Raw genomic sequence first — 17,857 nt, 5'->3', positions numbered from 1 at the left:
TTCAGGATCAGTATTGAGTCACCACGATGCCTCGAAATTTCCTCTGACAGCTGGAACGTCACACGCGTGGGTTGCTGATTACAAATTTGACAATTGATAAATATGAAAATCTCAAATGACGTTGAGACTGCAGTGATGGATTTTAGATGGAGCCTTCATTTCACATCGGATTATGACGTGAAGAATAAAAAAAATCAAAGAGATCAAGCTGCGTTCACATTTTATCTCGAGGTTGACAATAGAGGAAAGTGTTTAGTTTTATTAGATCTTTCATGTCCGCTAGTATTGGCCATATGTCATGCTAACCGGAAACGAAGACAATACAAATATATCAGGGGAGTCATGTGAGTTAAAAGTTTTCCAAGTCAGAATCGTTTTTCGACAAAGGCATTTCAAATATCCTCCTAGCACATCAACTCTTTTGTGAAATAATAAGAAACACCTCAAGAAATAGCTAAAATGTTTTTGCACCATGAAGAAAATTTGTATCAAATTTTTGCCCTTTTTTTTGCAGCTTTTCCAATGCAATACTACAAAATGTGCATTCAATATATGAATGACCACAGTTAAAGATACTGATATGTTGACACTTTATCTTTGGATCGACAGTAGAGGAAATGTTTTTAGCCGTGTTTCCATTCAAAAATAAAATCTTCCTCAATTGCGAAAAAAAAAAATGATGCTCACTTGAGGTTTTATTTTTGCCTTCGTCGAAAAAGAGTTGATGTGCTCAATGGATTATGGAAACGCTTTGACGAATCAATTTTGACAGGCAAACATTTAACTCGCATGACTTATCGGCCTATTCACTGTTGTTATTCTTTGTTTATTACCATAATGCATTAAATCTTGTCTTTGTGTCATGACGGCACGTAAAATGGACAATAGTGGCTGACATTAAAGAACAATAACTTGCCAAATGGAAACAAATTCCTGAAGACTTCTCTCCTTTTTTTCTATTGTAGATGGGTTTGTTGTTTGCTACCTCTGCTGCTTCTACTCTGTTTACTTGCAGATCAGCGCGGACTACTGACAAAACCATGCTGTAGCTGAATTTATTGGCTTCTTCTTTCGCAAAATTTCAAAAGTTCCCTTTCGATTCTCTAAACAATTGATCGAAAACACGACTTTTGATTGTTGAAAATTCACTGGATCCATCTTCCAATTCTTGTGCTCAGTACAGAGCACATTTTAAGACAGATGGTAGTGCTTCAAGAAATTCGTAAGGGGGTCAACTGAACTACCATGGTTGTGGTTCAATGGTATCGTACTTGAACCAGGACGCCCCAACGAAGAGAGATTAACCAACGGTCAAAATCCAAGCAGCAAAGGCTGACACATCCTGACATTCAGTCCTGGTCGACGGACCTTCAGCTAGCAGAGCTGTAGCAACTTGGCCATCCACTGTGACCTCCTGACCGGATGAATGCTAGTTGCTCCAGCTTACTGCTAACTAAAGGTCCATCCCCTGAAGCTGGCGCCCGCCCTCCTCCCAGCAAGTACTCTCCTGGTGGCAAAGAGGAAGGACGAAACGAAAATACAAGTAATTTTCTCTCGTTTTCTGCCACGTTGGATTTAATCCAATACACAAACTATCAAAATGTGTACCTACAACGCAGATAGACAAACCTGCAGGGCAGCCCTAGTTCTGGTCCTCTCATGTTGGACTCTCATGAGGACACTACAGTGACTCACTATCGCCTGTCTGGGTACAAGTGGTATTACAAGATAGGGCGGGCCGGGGCTAGCTGGTTAACATGCTCATGTCACTAGATATCTCTGCGACACAATACATCTTTGACACAACTTCAACAGTGCATATATCATATCGCACATCAACTCTTTTCTCGACAAAGGCAAAAACTACCTTAATCGAGCTTAAAACCCTCCACTATTGAGACAGTTTTATCCATTTTCCTGTTTCTATACAGCTTTTGTTTTCAACAGAAATCAGGCCAAATGTTATACATTGTACATTTAAAGGCGACAGGATACATTCACAATGCACAAAGAGTGGGAGGGACGGGTGGGATCAGTATGGGGGCCCACTACTTGTTGTTGCCCCTAGGCAAAATTAGGTTTTAGTCCCCTTAATCCAACCTAACTATAATACTAGAGTCTCTGTCACAGCATTGAATAATGAATGGGACCCTATATTTCCCAGGAGACACTGAAAATGTTTTTTTATGGGAGGGGCACAGAAATAGAGTAACCATTAAAACGCAAATACTGCAATAAGCAACAACTGCTGCAATAAGTACTATATGTGACTCTACTAACCTGCTGGAGACACACCCAGGAAACCAGCTAACTCGGGTTAATTAATTCATGCCTGACTCACACCTCCACTTCTATCCCTCTGCTCCCCTGCCTCTTCCTCTTGGTGATGCACAAGCGGCAAAGTGAGACAAAGATAGAGAGAAGTGTGTACGTGAGCAGGAATGTCAGCTATGCAAACCGGTCAGGTCGCCCAGCCAACCTGTTGCTGTTTAATTCCAATGCTCCTCTCTTCTCTTTCCTCTTTTTCCTATCTCAAAACATATCTAACTAATGCGGTCGCATTTCCTGTTTTCACTCGACGTGTTTTTACCTCTCTTTTAGCCAAGCTTTATTGTCCTTGCCACGCCACGCTTCTCGAAGCTGATATTTAAAGTCACCGCTTGAAAATAGAAACCACTATTCCACTGCAAAGGCAATATCTTGCATAGTTGAGCAAGGTGAGACTTTGTGAAGACTTTATTTAGTCCTGAGTCACACGCCTCTTCAGCGCAAGGTGCAGTTGAATCATGTCCGGCTCACGTATGTCCGTTATGCTCGGTATGTCCCGGGGCCTCCAGTCAGGGTAGGTTTTGTTTTGTGTGTCCGGGTGTGACAGGTGGAGACGCTGAAGGACAGGTTTTTGTTTTTTCTATCTGTGTCAGGTGGCTTCATTCATTTCTGGCTGGCCTCCAATGTAACAATACAGGGTGGATCTTTCCCTCCTCACTCACTCACTCACTCACTCACTCACTCACTCACTCACTCACTCACTCACTCACTCACTCACTCACTCACTCACTCACTCACTCATTCACACACATAGTGACATACAATAGGAAGTGAATCGGGCCTCCTGTCTGCTTGTCACAGTGGGATCTGCATACCAGTGTGTCTGCTTGCACCAGATGACCAAACGATTGCTTTATTGGTTGTTTAGAGGAACAGTGACGGACTAAAAATACATTTAAAACCTGTGCTTATCTTTTCTAATGTCAAAGACCAGTAAGGGATGGTGAAGACCTCTATGAGTTTTAACCCAAGTTCATAAAAAAATAATAAAGTCACTTCTCGAATAGGTTAGTCCATCACTGAAGATACAGTCATCTCACTTTACGATAGACGTAAAATAACCACACATTCAAACTCAAGTTTGACATTAAAGCTGCAGTTAGTAACTTTTATCAAATTAACTTTTTGTCGTTTATGCTCAACTGACACTATATCCTGATAGTAGTACAGAAGACAGATAATCTGTGAAAAAATCAGGTCCCTCTTCCTCTTGTTTGTGTTTTTAATGACATTTTAAGATTCCACTGCGTCTTGAAAAAAACAACCAATCAGAGATGAGGAGTCTCTAAAGCAGGTGTCATCTATCACTGCTTGTTACTGCATTGCCTATTTCTCACCTCAAATCTTTTTAGAAACATATTTTAGTTACTGTTTAGCTGTAAAATGAGAATTTTGTGACCCGGCGGCCATGTTGAAAACAGTAAGCTAAATCCAAGCACTGCCCACCGACCAGAGCAAACTTCCCTCATTTTACAGCTAAACAGTAAAATAAAATATGTTTCTGTAAACATTTGAGGCGAGAAATATGCAATGCAGTAACAGAATCTTGATTTATATTTGATCAGGGCTGCCTAGTTTGACAGTTTGATCAGAGTTTGTGAGCTTTGCAAGCAGTGATTGACAGCTGCGTAAGAGACTCCTCTGGCTCTGATTGGTTGTTTTCCTTCAAGCCCTGTGGAATCTTTCAATTGCCATTTGGAGAACTTAAAAGAGGCACAGGTACCTGATTGTCACTCTCATGTACTACTGTCAGGATATAGTGACAGTTTGAAAAAATAAGCTTGGGCAATGGCCCCTTCCCCCTACTTCTGGGACCCTTGTACAGACCACACCCATCTTCCAACTTGGCTTTTGTATTGATCTGAACTACACACCTGTTTTGATCCATCTTACATTTATACAACATTGACATGATTACATGAACACAGAGAGAGTTATTGTTCTTCCTTTCCAACTAAACAACAAATGAGTTACTCATTTTCTAATTCCCCCCAGATCACACACACTGAGCAAACTGTTTCAAAGCAGCATACTGACCTGTTTCAATATGTAGAGGCAGTACACCAACTCTCATTTAAGAACAAATACACTCATAATTGGCAATAAAACAATCAGATTTTCTGTAATGTCACAATAGGTATGCAGCTGTGTTTGTCAGCCAAGTGACTCAACAGTATGATTTCCATTCACATTATACTGATTTAACTGCATGTGCCAAGTAATGAACAACGTCAGGAGCAACATCTAGTTTGATCCCTACAACCTTTTTTAAATACTATTCTGATATTTGATAGCTTGATTAAAATGGTTTAAGTCTCCATTTTTTTGTGCATAAGAGCAAATTGTATATTCTGACAACCTCGTTAAAAAATATATACTTTGAGTTATTCACAGCACATCCTTAATTTAATTCTAATCATTACTAGTCTCAAACATTCCTGTTTTTAAAAACAAAAATGCTCATTTGACTTTTAGTTTTTTGCGTTTACTGTAAATTGCCCCATCAAGAAATCTATACTGACTCCTTTTAGAGGAGCAACCTTAACTGACTGGTTCATATCAACAAAGTCTGCTGCAGAAGAAAGAAAAAAGCTTTCATGGTACAGTGGATACACTTTGGAAAACCAGGTTTTAAGATAAAGGCGTTTACATTTTACACCTGAGCACACCAGCCGTTCAGGTGATTCAGATACATTCCATTCTGTCAAAACATGTCAGGAATGTGTCAGGAATGTGGACGAGCTTGTCTCCCAAGGCGCTTAGACCCGCCTCCCCCACCCGCCGCAGGGTACTGCCCAGTACCAACAAGGTGACATTACCTTGATTGAAAAGGTAGTAGCAATTCAATGTAAAGTATTGCAAAAAAAAAAGTTTTATCAGATGTTTGGCAGGACGACTTGAGCAGTAGATTCTGAGCATGTAGCTACAAAAAAAATGCTTTACAAGTACATTTATTTCTGCTAATAAATTCTAAAGAATAAATTAATTCTACATTCATGATGTTTTGCCCGTTGACCTTTATCCTCTGGAAAAAGAAAAACTACTTACATCTGGCTTTTGCCTTTAGTGGGAAAGCAAGGTATGTGACGCATTAAAGTAAAAACATTATAAATTAAGTCAACAGGGATTTCAGACAATAATTATTATACATACAAATTAACAATCAATATGCTCTCCCCAAAGCAAAGAGATGCAGTTGACAGAAACAGTAATTTTATCTTGCTGTAAAAGAGAAACAAATGTAACTCCTCAAAATTGTCTTTGTTTTTATTTTTGCTGTTCCAACAATCACCAAATCTGGCTTGACAGACTGATAAAAGACTGAATCAGTAACAGATACAAAAAAGAAGTAACCTTTGTAACATTTCCATGGTTTACTTATTCTGTTTTCCGCCCTGTTTGTGACATTGAACATGACACACCAGAAAAGGGGACATAAAGATATGCTCATTTACTGGCAATGGGAAAGGAGTCTATTGCTTTTTTCAGCGGGTCTGCTCTAGGTTTTTAAATGCTCCTGTTTTTTCAAATAGATTCGGTGCACTTGAGATTGTGTTTTCTTTGTAATTTTATACAAAATAGATAACCCCCCCTCCAAAAAGATCAAAGGTAAATATAATCAGTCAATTGTTTCAGATTTCAGTAAGATGTAAATACAATGTAATAAGTAAAAAATAAACTGATATACTGAATGTAACAACATTAAGTTGGACAACTTGGAAGCAACTTGATACAGTATGTTGTTGGTGTTTTCTTTCCACTAAAGTTGGGATAAAAGTTCAGCAACGTGGGGCATCATCTCACTCCAACGGGAACATGGACATGCACACTATACAGATGTGCTAATGCATGGGGTACATGTGATACAATTGTCTTTGAATGACTGGAGATCTGCTGCTTCAGCCTAAAATGTGGACGAACAGCACCATCCTGACGTCAAAATGCCATATTACAACAAAACGATCTGATTGTTCAAAGGCAAATCAGTATGAGAAGTATTTAGTAATAATGAGTGTTAAGTAGATAGATAGGTGTTGGTATGTCCATTTCAACTGTTAAACTTATACTACTGCTTCTACTCTTAACGATTAGAGCTTTTCATATATACCCCAAAAACGCATGTTATATTAAATTATACAATGTATATAGATATAGAGAGACATGCCCACACACAGTGCCTAAAAGGGTAATAGCCAGCAGGCGGCGACTCCTCCGGTGCAAAAAGAAGTTAGATTGTATAGAAGTCTATGAGAAAAGGACTCTACTTCTCACTTGATTTATTACCTCAGTAAATATTGTAAACATGAGTTTATGGTCTCAATCTCTAGTTTCAAGTCTTCTTCAATACAGCATGATGTTCATTTAGTAAATTATGGTCCATTTAGAGTCAAGTACACCATAAAGCAGGGTATGCTTTTGGGGCGGGGCTAGCTAAAAATGTCTTATTCAGCGTCTTGTTGTACTTACCTCCCCATCTTGTGTAACTGCTGGTTGCAAGATGGTGACGACCAAAATGCCCAACTTGTGGCTTCAACGAGTGACTACATCCAGTGACTACATCAATCTTTTAGATAAAGTCTATCTTAATTTACTTAAATTCATAAAACAGCATGAATAGGTTGCACGGCATCTCCAACAGCATCAGAGGTTTGTTGCGGATCTTTCATTAACTACATGGTGTCTGGAGGAACCTATTGGTTGGGCCCTGTGTGTACCTGGACCCTGAACTGGTCCACAGCTCTCCCTCTCTAAATGTTTGGCATGCTGTTCTATGGCGCCATCTGCTGGTCATGGTGGTCCATGTGAGGGGTCATTGCAGGGTGACAGGATGCTTGCTGCCTGCTGGGTATTTTCTCAATGTCTATGATTACATTTTACACAACTCTTCATATGCTTCTCATGGACAACATCATCATCACCAGCACAACCACCACTAACTAATTATCGGCATCACTGCCATCAGTTTTGACAGATTCATGCTTTCATCCACTTTGTGGCAGCAGCAACACACAGATGCACCGGCACTGAGCAGCATCGGCCCAGAGCTCCTCCGCTGTGATTGGTCAGCGAATGAAGCACCACAGCCACCGTGAGGAGGAGACAAGTGGAGGAGAGGAGCTGCTCTCTAATGAAGGTGTGTCTCTTTTTTGAATATCTGTACATTTCTTTCGGTTAGAGCTGCATAAAAGTTATTATTATTATTTTGTGTTATGATTGCTGGTTTGTGAAGAAAACGAGAGAAAAGAGTTCTGCCAGTATCAGTTTTTTTCTTAGTTCCTTTATTTCTTCTGATTAGTTAAACAGGTGAAAACAAATTTTGTAAGGTAAAAAAAAAGTATTTTCCAGTATAATTTTCATGAGTGCCTGATTTATTTTTCATTTGTTAAACAGGTGAAAACAAAGGGTTTTGTCAATTGAAAAAAAGCTTTTTTGTGTGCCTGTATGAACAGATGATTCTGTTTAGTGTTTGTTGTTGTAATACTCATTTTGGCCACAAGAGGCTGACGTGCAACACTACCCCATGTTCTAAATAGGACTAAATGCATTCATGTTTCCTTCCAGGTGAGTTTTAATTTCTCCATTCACTCTAAACACAAGCTATATATAATGTGTGTTAGCAAGTTCTGTAACATCACCTAAGGAACTTAGAGAGACTATCTGGGCAAAACCTTTTTTCCCCCCCATGTGTACTAATTGTCCTAACCACAGGAGAGAAAAGTATTTAGATCAGACTTTTAAAAAATGGATCACCAGAATAGTTTTTTTCTTATTTTCCTTCTTCTGGCTTCCGTACCATTCTGTGTGGTGTAGCATGTTTCTCCCCGTGTCATGGTTTACTCCCACAGTTCAAAGACATGCAGACTAGGTTCACTCTAAATCCCCTGTAGGTGTGAATGTGAGCGTGAATGGCTGTCCATCTTAATGCATCAACCTAGCCTGACAACCTGTCTAGGGTGTGTCCCGCTTCACCCCAAAGGTCAAATGGTATCGGCTCCAGCCCCCTGCAACACTGTAAAGGGAAAGAGATTGCAGATAGTGATTATTTTTGCTGTCATTTACTATACAATGGCTGTATATATAGACAGTGTTGGTAATATTGTGGCACAGGGCCCCGTGGGGTGTGGGGGCCCAATGAAAGAACAGGCCCACCAAAAGCTGTTGAACTGAGAATGAGCATTGATTAGAAGAAGTGGACGTAGTCGTGGTGACGTCACCCACTGGTTTATGGACTTAGCTTTTGAAGCCTCGAGTTTGGCATTTTGGCAGATGCCATGTTTGTTTTTTTGCAGCCAGTGAATGGAAGTGACCATATTTGAACTATGAAGGAGTGACACAGTGGTGGAGATGCCATATACGGCTCTGGTAGCAACATGTCCATCACAAAGTATCCCCGCCCTACAGCATACCCTGCTTTATAGTCTATTTGACTCTAAATGGACCATAATTTACTAAATAAACTTCATGCTGTATTGAAGAAGACTTGAAACTAGAGATTGAGACCATAACCTCATGTTTACAATGTTTACTGAGGGAATAAATCAAGAGAGAAGTAGAGTCATTTTCTCATAGACTTTTAAACAACCAGAGGAGTCGCCCCCTGCTGGACAGTAGAGAGAAAGTGAGTAGAGAGAAAGTGAGTTCTATTATATAAACTAATATCAGGTAACAACTTGTTCTTTAAAAAATACAAATCATGCTACCAGTACTTGGTCAGAAAATAACAAAAGAGACAGACTCCAGAGTCAGAACATCAGTTACTCCCTGTAAATGTTCTTTGGAGACTCAACGTGTTTTCAGTGCTCTACTGAATAAACGTGCTGGTTAAGAAAACAGATTTCTTTTTTCCCCCCTAACCCTCTGCCAACAGCAAAGTGAAAAAGCACAGCGTCCATGTAGACCAAATCATCTTGTGCCTTTTACTTTGGTGAATGCTAAAAGCTCAGGAATAGAATCCAGGCTGCATCATTCACAGGGTGCCTAATCTTGTTTTCTCTTTCCAACATGTCCTGTGTTAAGATTACTTGAACATCCACAATGACTCGGCAGTTTCCATTTTTGATTCCAACCAAAATCAGATCATAGGGAAAAGAATGGTGAAATATCGTATTAGGACATCCAGTCTCTGAACAACAATAATTATGAATATTGTTTCGCTTGCTTCAGGACTTTTATTGCATGTCATTCAAGTAACTTTGGTGTTAAAGTGACTTGTTGGCAATAAACATATACGACAACAAAAAACAGTATACTTTAAGTGCTGTGATTATTTTTGGGATTTTTGTGGAATTCGATTTGAAAACAAGAGACAATAGCTGCAACTATTATGCAATTAATCAAGCTAGAAAATGTGTCAATGAATATTTTGATAATCGATTCATGATTACAATCATTTTTTTCTTTCAAAAATGCCTCATATGATCTGACTCCAGCCTCAGTGGAATACATTACTGTGAAGGCCTTTGCAAGGTCTCTATCAAACAACACAACTGCAGGTTGAATATAATATTATTATTTTCTTCCACATTTAAGTCCCCTTTTGGTTGGCTTGTAGCAGCTTTGTTTCAGGAGCAATATGTATGACACAGTGGGTTTTGCAGAGGAGAAGTTTGCACTGCGATCTCCAGATCAGCGGTGTGAAACAGTGTGGGCAGCGGATGTTCAAAAGCTTCGGTCTAAAGATAAATCTGCATCGGTGGAAGGCGAGACCACCTCCACAACTCGCCCCTTGGCCATGAGCCAACTTGAGCAGCACAGAGCGCCGTTTAAAGCTCCCCACTTTTTTTTCAGCTTCGAGCATCGGCCTTCTGTGACATCTGGAGTGAACTCGTTCTTAATGTACCGATTTCCCTGTGATTCAGTAAAATAAATTTGTTAAACGTGGTGGCATGTTCAGGTCTGAGTACTCCAGGTCTTACTTAATGTCCACTGGCAGTTCAGCAAATTGCTCAGCGACTATGGATTCTGCCAAGTTCGTCTTGAGGGAAGACACTACAAGTGAATGGGGTAAACAAAATTTAACTAACATATATCACCATGAAATGAAAGTTGGTTCATTTCATCAAGGTAGTTGTTTTTTGTATTACAAGTTTTCTGAAATGTTATGTTTAAATATGCAAATGAGGCATTGTGTGCTAATTTGCATGCATTTCCAGAGCAGAGATGTGAACATTGGATAGTGCCAGGTTCAAAATTATTTTATAAATTCTTTCAAAGGTTTTTTTACAGAGGGAATTTTGGATATAGCTTTAAATCACTCCATATATCAGAAAATACTGTCAACATAAAAAAGTTGTATAAATCAGGCAATGAATGATATCTGAACAAACCCCTCTGCGAAAACCCTTTAGAATATTAATAGGAATGATGCTGGAAAGTTTGGTGTATTTAAGTGATATTGAAGTGGAGATTTCTGGATCAGAGTCTATATATATATATATATATATATATTTTTTTTTTAAGATTTGAATTGTAAAATGATCATACATATAGATGACACTACAGGTGAACAGGGTAGAAAGAATAATAACTTATAGATATCACTATGAAACTTCCCCAGTTGATTACTTACATTGAGAAGTTTTCTGAAAAGGTATGTTTAAATATGCAATCTAGGCAATATCTAACGGTAACTTTTTGACCGAATTTAGGAGAAATCTACAGACGCCAATAGACAAAGTAGAAAAATAAACATCTAAATGTGTATTTTGGATGTTTTCTTTCCACTAGTCTGAAAGGAGACGTGTCATGGAAGCAAAATAGCCCAAAATAAAAAAAAAAGCCCAATATCACAAATCACAAATTTGCCTCAGAGGGCTTTACAATAGATAATAGTTACTACTACTACTACTACTACTACTACTACTGCAGCAGTAGTATGTGACTTGTTTTCCGTACTTATGTAAGTTTTTAGTTAGTTTATAAACTTTTTCTAAGCCCAACCATGTTGCTTTGTTGCCTAAACCAAATAACTCATCAAGACACGTGGAACATCCTTGAAATGACGCACTATCACTCCTTCCCATGAGATCAGGTTGCTTCATTATAGTATTTTGGTTGCGTTTTTGTGTGCTTACACCTTGTGTGTCTGGCTGAATTTCAGTATATAAGTTCTGTACATATAAATGCAGTCTGAGGACTTCTGTAAGATAGTTTTTATGCTGCTGCTGCCACCAAGTAGTATTGATCACAGCCGCTTTAGCTTCCAAATGTTCTGCAGTGTTACCCGGTGTCACCCCGTGAAGGATTTACTCCCTGAAGATTAGTCTCCCGGTGTCCTCTACTTTGTCTTGTCTGTAAGGCGGTGACATGCGTAAGTGTGGGACAGAGAAAAACAGTAAAAAAACAACAAAGAAACAACAACAGAGAGACAAAAGGTTGTGGAAAGAGTTTAGGCCTGCTAAAAGGACAGATCATCTGGGAGGACAGATGTGTAATCCCTCCAGCTCGCTCAGTATTCCTCATTGACTCTGTTTATCTGTGGTGATGCATGAGGCTCCGGGACACCACGTATCCACGCTGCTCGGTCCAGTCTGTCTGAGCCCCCCCAACGCCCCCCTTGCATGGTCCACTGCCTGGCTGGCATCACGCCACACCCTTCATCTTCTGATGCACTGGGAGGCAAAGCCCACCAGAGGCTCACAGGGTCAGTGGGGAACCAAAAGGCACAGAGAGGACCACAATTCATCCGGATTGATAGGCGTGCCGTTCCTTTTAGTACCCATAAAGCTTGGTTTATTGCGTTCACTGGCAGATCCATTTTCTTTGTCTTTTCAGCATCTTAGGACAGGATGAAAAATTACGAGCCTCACAGTGGCTCCAGAGGGTTCCGTTTTTTGTCAGCATGTGTCATATACGTCTTAATAAGGCGAGTCCCGCGATGAGTTGATCAGTCCCATACTTTGAGAATAACAGCCCCAATTTAGAAAGTAGCTTTGTATTCATAAGTAATGATGGACTTAAATACACACTGGATGGTTAAATGACTGAAATACTACAGTTTGTATGATATACTATGAAAAATTACTCCTCAGTTTTTCTACAGAAGCCTGCAACACATATAGATTTTTCACTCCTTACATACAGTCTTTTAATTAATTTACTTCCGTCTTCACAGGAAACTCAGTTGGGTTTAGGCCACAATGTTAGGTAATGACGAGAGGAAAAAACAAGGATGGTTCCATAGATTAATATCACTGTTATTGTATAGTTTGTTTACATTAGTATGTTTTTTCACTGCAAGTAGCAAACTGAATGTGGTCACAGAATGTGTAGTGGTGATAAAAAGATGTAAGCTCCGTCTTTATCTTTATATTTTATTTTATTTAATATTCTGAACGTTGACATATTCTCTGTTTTGTTTGTTTGTGTACAATTAAACTCCACAGGGAAACTTTAAAGAACTGTACCCATGGTTTTGCATGTTTGAATTAATTCCATAACCCTTTTGCAAACCATGCAGCTCTTTTTAAGAAAATGTACTTTTTATACTCTGACAGGCAGTCACTGGTTCCTGTTCAAGAGTTTTTTTTCAAGAGTGAAATTTGCTTCCGTTGTGTAATCCATCACAGTGAACAGCCAAGTCTGCATTCATTTTTGCCACAGTTTCAGTATTTTTGGTAATAGTAATAGTAGTAATAGTAATTCAGTGCAGATTTTTCAATGGAATTAGTCGGAATTAAGATTCCACTATCAACCCTTGATGTAAATTTACATACAGAACTTTGTATGATAGCTTAGAAAAAATGACTCCTCATTTTTGAGCGTTTTTCCTACAAAAGCCAGCAACAATTGTCAATGTCAGTGACTATTTCGCAATAAATGATCGTTGACATCAACATTGACTTCTTGTCTCACATGGGGTACAAACTTTGCTCTCCTGGCTGAAAGATAGCTGTTTGTGTGTTATTTAGCGGTCTTTATACTTCCTTGTTCATGATTACCTGGCTAACATACTAAATAATGTAATTGGATATCTACGAATTACTATTTGAAGTAAGTATAGTAGGTATAGATCTTAATGCTGGATGAGACCAACTGAATAAACTATTGGTGCCAACTGAATAAACTATAAGGCCTTTGGTAAAAACATCAGCCTTAGACACGCTTACATAATTGATTGTGAGTGAACGCATTCACTTCGGAAAATACTTATTCGCACTGTTTTTCAGAATTAGCAAGATCAGTTTTCGCATTCTGAGAAAGTTTTCATGAAAAAAAAAAGCTCTGATTAAAATGATTCTAACAAAGACCTAATGAACAAAGAGGGAATAAACAACACTAAAATGCAACATACTTGCTGCGAAAAATCGCTCTTGTTTTGATGCAGCTTTTTTGCTGCTTAATATTTGCGTTCTGTGCGAAAGTATTCCTAACTAAAACATCCAAAACATGTATTGACATGGGAATTAATCGCACAAAATAAAACTCCCCCACGTGTGTAAAGGCCTTTATCCCACTGTGACAGGTGTAAACTAGCTGAAAGATAATTCAGGATAACTAAGTATTTATAACAAACATGGTTTTCTAGATATTGTTAGATTGAAAGTCAACCCATTGTCCGTGTCTTAAGAAATGGTAAATAAGATGCATTTCATCACCCAATGAAACAGCTACACTCACTTAAACCCTTAAAACACAGATGATTGTTTCAGATGTTTTACATTCCCTCTGCTGTCTTATGGAAACCTGAACCCATGTGGAATGTCTTCATCCATTTTTATATAAATATATATTCCTGTTTCTGTTCCGATGTTGAATCTGCTTTCTGCATTTCTACCCAGAAAGAGGAAAAATCTTTGAAACACACCACAGTTGGGAAGTCGGGAGTAACCATGCTGTTGCGCTGTTGGGGGACTTTTTTTGAGGTTTTTGTAGCCAAAGTCAACAAGAAATTCAGACAAAGAACAGCTTATCCCCCCCCCACCACCACAAAGACCGTGCTAGCGCGATTGAGTCGAGGTCTTTTTATTCTGTTCTGTTGCTTTTGTTTTGCTGAGCAGACAGGGAGAAATCCCATTTCAAATTAAAATTGAATGACCCCCTCAAGCCTTGCAACACGCAACACACACACACACACACACACACACACACACACACGCACACACACACACACACACACACACACACACACACACACACACACACACACACACACACACACACACACACACAGTTTGGATAGTGCTTCAGATGTAGCAAAGCTCCAGGGCCTACAGTGAGTGATACATGGGGCGCAGGGGCTCGAGTGTGTTTTTGTGTGCGTGTGTGTATGTGTGTGTACTGCTACTGATGTGAAACTCAGGGCAGATTTGGGATATGAGGTATGGAGAAACAAATAACCTGCCGGGCAGAGCGCATGGAGAGTCCGTGCTGACGTGGCTGAAAAGTAGAAGCGCGGGTCAGGCTGGGCCGTGGAGCGAATGCAGCGTACCGAACAGCTACGAGACGCTCATGGGTAGCTGAAGGTGATAAATATTTAATTCTGATCGTTTGACTCAGATAAGATTTGAAACCCGGGTTGCCGACTTTCTTATTAGATTTGATGAAGTGTATTTTTTGAGCTGACTTAATGGAGTTTAAAGAGTCCGGATCCTCTCTGTTCAATGAAATTCTCATCCACAAAGTCATTGGCAGTATTTATTCCCGTCCATTGAAAACACCAAAACAAGTTGCAGTTTTCAATCTATGATTACATTCTGGTCCTGTTTGGCAAAGCAAAACATTTGATGTAATCAAATGTTGTTGTGCCACACCATTAATAAAACAAATTCTACTAATACAGTGACTAACAGTTATGGATTTGTTTTGAACAATGTCCAATAACTTTTTCATTACAAATGCATTTTGTATTTTAACTTACACGTTTTATAAACCTGTACGGTTATGTATGTGTTACAGGTACCAGGCGTGTGACCGAAGAAACAGTTCATCTTATGAAAAGTTTAAATGAGCAGACAGGACAACCTTAGGCTGTTGCTGCATCAACTCCTCGTAGCAGAATTTAATTTGTATTTTCATACTTAAGACAGCCATTTAGTTAACTCTTTCTTTCCCATAAATAATAATATGAATATACATTAACTCTCTCAGGTTACCGTATGCAATTCCAAGCATTAACCAGGTGTTAACAAGTGTAAATGTGTAAAACGAACATACATATTTAAGTGCATTCAGTGTAAAGGTGTTGGAACTTAATGTGCAATAAAATTCTGGTTCATGGTTCCCTTGAGTTTTCTGCCTTCTTAAGTAAGAAGCAGGTATACACAAAGTGGCAGGAACTTGTTAATGCGCCACAATGGTGAACCTACATACATTGTAAGTTGCTGGCCAACAGTTCAGAGGCACAAAACTGACTGAAACACAACTCTAGGCGTAATTCAGAGCCCTCTAAAACTTCCTATGTGTTTTTGTTGTGCTTTTACATGAATTTTACCTGATTAAAAGATTAAATGAGCAGGTCGACGTTAGGCTGCTGCTGCATCAACTGCTTGTTGAGCAGTTCCCAGACCAGAAGCCATGGCCATCCAATCACCCAAAAAATACATTTCTTACCGAAATCTCCAAAAGTCTAAAGGTTTTGATACCAAATCACAGCATTGGTTTTCTACGGTATTCCTCAAGGTCTACATGTGGTACTTTGGAAGTACTGAGTCAAAATAAACGACAGAATGTGTGGTAGTGGTAATGGACGAACATGTCACCCCATGCAACAGAGAGAGAAGATATGTCAGGCTTTGATTCACACACACACACACACACACACACACACACACACACACACACACACACACACACACACACACACACACACACACACACACACACACACACACACACACACACACACACACACACACACACACGACAGTTACTTGTTGCTGCTTAAATATTCATGGTGGATAATTTACGAACTGAGGTTAAAAGGTATTTCATCAGTAAACCTACTCGTCTTAATATGTGTGTGAGTGAGAGAGAGAGGGAGTCATGGAGACAAAGAGAGAGAGAGAGAGTGAGAGACTAAGAGGGACCTTAACCCTGATCAATAATGAAGTTTAAAGGCTACATCTGCTGATAAAGCCCAATGGGTGTGTGTGTGTATTTCTCTCCAGGTCCTGGTCAGTTGATGTTATAGAATACATGTGGAGACAAATGCAAGAGCACACATTCCTACATCACCAACAGTGGACTCCCACTTTACACAAACCAAGTGTGGACCCCTGCTTTCTAGTGAGTTTGAAAAATCTAAAATGGAATGGAAAATGTTCTCGTCAGCTGTTTTTCTCACAATATAAATGCAAATATTCTTGCAACAATGACAAAGTTCTATTCAATTTTTTCAATTCAGTTTATTTTGTATAGCCCAGAATCACAAATTACAAATTTGCCTCAGAGGGCTTTACAATCTGTGCACATGCGACATCCTCTGTCCTTCCCTCACATCGGCACAGGAAAAACTCCCCTAAAAAACCCCTTTAACAGGGAGAAAAAAGGAAGAAACCTATGGGAGAACGACAGAGGAGGGATCCTTCTCCCAGGATGGACAGAATGCAATAGATGTCATGTGTACAGAATGAGCAGCATAACAGTTCTTAGATACAACACATTCAATGTATATGACATAAATGATTCATATAATAAGACTACTTATAATAACAGCAGCAATTATTACAGTAGAATTATAGCCATGAAAATAGGGATAGTATATTCTACGTATCAGAGAGGAGACCACCATAGCCTGCAGTGAAACTGTCTGCAGTGAGCACAAACTGAATAGATACAAAGGCTTTCCCATTTTGTTAAAAAAGGGATGAATTAAGGTTTATGTTTTGAACACACAAATGTCTTTCTGACACAAATCTGCTAAAAAATCCACAACCACTTACATTTTTGAGTTAACTGATAAATAAACAGTCCCCTTGGCTACATGAAGTAATATCATACACTTATCAAGAACTACAGCATCAGAAAAAACATAATTTTAAGTTTTAGTCATAAAGTTTTAGTCATATACAGATTACTTATTGGATGATATTTTAAAACCATTTTACCATATACTAAATATTTTCTTCATTTCCCATAAGTAGTATTTACATTTTGCTCTAAATGTCACTATATTGAAACGTGTGGAGTGGTATGATCTAAAATGGGACCTGTTTCACTATGTGCAAGTTAAGAGAGGACTCCTTGAAACAAACATGTCCAGTTGGATTAGGAACAATCTAATAGAACTATTGGCTATATAATTTACCATACTCAAAAATTTGAATTTGGCAAACACAATATATTTAATCTACCAGCATATTCTGTTCAGAAGAAAGTGGGTCAGTCTCCTTTCAAACATCTAAAAGTCTTTAAAATTTTAACATCACTTTAAAACAATCACACAAAGACCAATATCCATCCATCCATTACGTTATCCTGTGAGAAAACAAGTACATTTAAAATTCATTTAAACCTTATTCTTCATGAAAACTAGTTAGGGGAGTTTTTATGGGGACATTTTAAAAGTCCAGTAAACGTCGGATGTTTA

This window comes from Anoplopoma fimbria, chromosome 19 (genome assembly GCF_027596085.1).
Source record: "Anoplopoma fimbria isolate UVic2021 breed Golden Eagle Sablefish chromosome 19, Afim_UVic_2022, whole genome shotgun sequence".
Classification (NCBI taxonomy): Eukaryota; Metazoa; Chordata; class Actinopteri; order Perciformes; family Anoplopomatidae; genus Anoplopoma; species Anoplopoma fimbria.
The sequence above is the reverse complement of the archived record's forward strand: the minus strand, read 5'-3'. Positions refer to the sequence as shown.